The sequence below is a fragment of the Cucurbita maxima genome, unplaced genomic scaffold, assembly GCF_002738345.1.
Source record: "Cucurbita maxima cultivar Rimu unplaced genomic scaffold, Cmax_1.0 Cma_Scf00003, whole genome shotgun sequence".
NCBI lineage: Eukaryota > Viridiplantae > Streptophyta > Magnoliopsida > Cucurbitales > Cucurbitaceae > Cucurbita > Cucurbita maxima.
The window spans coordinates 536,531-540,845 of record NW_019272019.1 but is presented as its reverse complement, the minus strand read 5'-3'; positions in this window follow the sequence as shown (position 1 = coordinate 540,845).

The window sequence follows — 4,315 nt, the reverse complement described above, 5'->3', positions numbered from 1 at the left end:
TGTTTCTTTATGGGAATTTGATATTTAAAAATTCAATCTAAACCTAATTCATTTAAATATTCCATCATTGATTCCATTATAAACTTAATGAATTAAATTAAATTAAAATAAAGAAATTTTATAGGCCACAAATTTGAATGATGCCTACGATGGCCGTACGATCCGTCTAGTTATCATGAATTATCTGAGCAACGGACAGAGCCCGCGTCGACCTTTCATCTAATAAATACATCCCTTCCATAAGTCAACTGTTCTTGTTTGCTATCGGTCTCTCGCTCATATTTAACCTTGGACAGAGTTTACTGCCTGATTGGGGCTGCATTCCCAAACAACTCAACTAGTTGACAACCCATCCATCGTTCTAATGGGTCTAGAAGCGAAGTTTCATTCTTTTTAACCCACCAATTTTTTTTAATAAATTTTTAAATATTAAATAATAAAAAATTAAGAGTTAAAAAAAAATTAAGTAAAAAGTCTCTAAATTTATTAATAATTTAAAATATATATATATATTTGAAATGAATTTAAATTTATTAATAATTTGAAACATTTTTTTATTATTTATTTTCCCATTACTCTTAAAAATAATTTGAAATATAGTATTAACGGTATTTTTTTTATAAAAAAAAATGGAAAGTTTTTAAAATTTAGAACTATTTTTATTCTTTTATTATTTATTTTCCCATTACTCTTAAAAATAATTTTTCAGATAAATTTTCAAAATATATTATAGAAATAAATAGTAAATCTTAATTAAATATTTAAAAATAAATAAATAAATAGATTATTTTACAAACCAATATTCTTATTCGGGTGATAATTTTTTCAACCAAATCCATCCTAATTAATTAATGAATAGTTGAGTCTACAAAAATGTCTCAATCCAAACTGACTCAACACACGACCCCTCTTAAAATAGAGCTTGTGTTCATGTAAATACAAATTATACGTAAAATTAATATAATTATTTTTAATGACGAAAATAATAAATAAGATTTAAATTTAACCGAACAATTATTTCTTTCATGTATGATGTAACATATTCAAATAATAATCATAGGTTAAAATGTGTATATAAATTAAAGTATGGTTTTTTAAGTATATAGACATAATCATTTCTACTTAATATATGAATTTGGTAAGGTTGATTGGTCCAACCTCCGCAACAAATTGACCTAACTTTAGCTAATTAATAATTATGAATGTCGGTCGGTGTCTTAATACGTCCTGGACAAATAAGATCGGGATATTTGTCATGCGGTCATTGACAACACGTCTTGGACATGCATGACCGTGACATCTTCTCCCACTCAATTAGTTGATGTCCCTGTCAACCGACCCGAACAAACAAGACTAGGACATATGTCATGCGGCCAAACAACATGTTTTGAATCAGCATGATCGTGACACTAATTAAATATAAATCAAGTTGCAATTTTTTACTTTTTTATCTTTTACGATTATGTCGTTTAAAAAAAAAATCAAATCTAATTTAAGTTGGTGCGGTTGAAGTTTATTTACAAACAAAATAGGGTTTGCAGTACAGAATTCAAAGAAAATAAAGACTCAAATTGCACAGACAAAACTGATGTCCCGGGATAACCCTCTATATGACCGCGTAACTCCAAACGATCTCCCACTTCGACCAACAGTTAGCAAACACCTGAAAAAGAAAAGTAGAATGGGGTAAGTATAAAAATACTTAATACGTCGCTTAATTGTAGGATCCCTTTGTATTCATTTTCTAGTAAATTACCATGAACTTTTCTCTAAGCTCTAGGAAGTTCGGTCCTAATTTTACGGCTATTTGAGCTTCTAGGAAGGTCCCGAAGTTCCAAATAGTTCTTTTAAACATCATAAAGACATAAACTCACTCTGGGTTTGGAGGTTGTTCACTTATTTCTGGCCTTACAAATGTACTGAACAATATATCTTAACTCGGGGTGAACTATCTTTACTGTTCTTTTGACATAGTTAGCTTGCATTGTCATAACAGTGAAGGACCGTATCCTAGGTTGAGGTACTACCTCATATAATCTATTAGGATAATATGACATCTATAGGTTTGAACATTGTCTACGGAAGGTTAACTAGCAGACCCTTCCACGAGGCCATAAAGTCACTCTAAGTTTGGGGAAGTGACCCTTTGTGCTCGTTAGATACTAAGTTCATCTATGTGTTTACTTGTCTATTTAGATGGATTTCCGACGACATGACCATCTTTAAAGGGCATGGGGTCATTTCCACATACGCTAGGGCACTCATCCTAAACTAGTTCATGATAGTAACTAAATTGTCTCTTCACGCTATCATATATAATCGATATGAGTCACATTTCTGAACTCACATTTCTAAGACGTTGGGGACTAGCTCCTCGAGAGTATTCTAATTTCTAGGAGCATTATGATTTCAACTACTAATCGCCACTTACGATCATAAGGTGGTCGGTCTACTGAAAAATGTATTGACCTAGGTCAACGTGAAAATATTCTAGCTCTAACGTCTTATTCTTCATATTCTAAGGGCATTTCAATAGAATTTCATAACATACTACACATTCTCATTTAAAATTGCCTTTCTAAGGTCCTAATCCTATATATTCTAACCGCCTAAGGCAAGATTTGCTCACATGCTAGCATGTCTCGGCCCTACCAGTATTATTTGAAGAAAGTTCTAATGACTACTTACTTCGGGAATACGTGCTTTCCAAAACTTTCTTTTTCGCTCCATTTCTTATGAAAAATTTTAATAGGTCCTAATTCAAGTTAAATTAAGGTGGATGATAAATAGTTGAATGAAAAAAAAGGACCTCGCTATGTGCCTAGAGGGCCTTCCACGAGCAGTTTCACCTGTGAAAGTAAATCACGCACTTGGAGGAGTAGTCACGCTCTCGGCATGACACGTGGAACCTTTTGATTGGTGCCTTCATTTTTGGCATGACATTTGAGGTAGTGGTGTACATCCAACCCGCTAACCTGAGAACCTAACCCGAATTATAAGGGTTGGGTTGGGTTTAGGTTGGGCTTGTTTTTGGAACCCGATTGGGTTCGAGTAGGGTTTGGGTTCAAAATTCAAATTATTGGGTTAACTCAACCCAACCCAAAAACCTTAAAAATAAATAAATAAAATAGGCTCAAGGCCACGCAACCCAACCCATGAGTCACATATGCGTCTGTGTCTACATTTGCGTCTACCTCTACATTTGGCACGTCTGCACTCTGGTGCATATTTATAGTTTACTCAATGGTTATACATATTAAGATGATAGATGACAAATATAGTAAGTGATCATATTATAGTAAATGACTATATCTAGTAGAGTTATATATGATGAATAGTTATATACTGTAGACGAATATATCTGGTAAAGCCTATACAGTAAACTTAACCATATATATACCCTTAGGTTGTACTTTGAAAATTTACTTTATGTCTTCTTTATTCTCTAATACGGTACATACTTGGAGTCAATATTTGTGTTTATCTAAATCGAGTGTGTGTTGATGTGTGATCCTAATACTTTTTACCAAAACTCCTTTTACGTATGCCTAAATGAGGTTGACCCAAAATATCTCTTCCTACCTGTTGCTTCCGTGATATTCTTTTCTTGGATACATTAAAATAAGCAAATCAATCAAACAACTATACCATATATTTGACTCTAAATGTTTATCAAAACGAAGATTTCACTTCATACTTATATTGTTGAATTGTTAGTTGAATAGATATCTACCATGGATCTTCACTATAGCAATACTTTCAAGACTCACTACTTATTTGTTCGACACTTGAGGAAGTAATAAAGTTTGACCATGGATCTTCATTATGACAACACTTTTGAGGCTCACAATTTTTTTGTTCCAACACTTAAAGCAATAGAGCTCTACCACATATTTTTGATATGGCAATACCTTCAAAGCTCACAACTTCGTTGTTTGACACTTGAGAGAAAGCAATAGAGTTCTCTCAAGTGTGGGAGTTTTCGTGACTTTTGCTCTTAGTTTTTGTAAAGAACCTCATACCAACGAAGATAGTGTCTTACTTAAGGAACTTCAACCCTGTATAGATTAAAATCTTGATTCCTTACGACAAAAATACCAAAATGTTGTAGCAACAAAAATTCGATATTCATTACACAAAACAGAGTAAATAACACACACTAGTTGGTAACGTTAGAGAACAGCTTTGTCCAACACACGTTCACCTATGCCCTCTAAGATGAATGAATTAAGTCATCAACTCTCCTATCAATTCAACCTTCTAGCTAAGCAATGGCTCACATAATTGGTCAAGAACAAAAAAAAAAAAAAAAAAA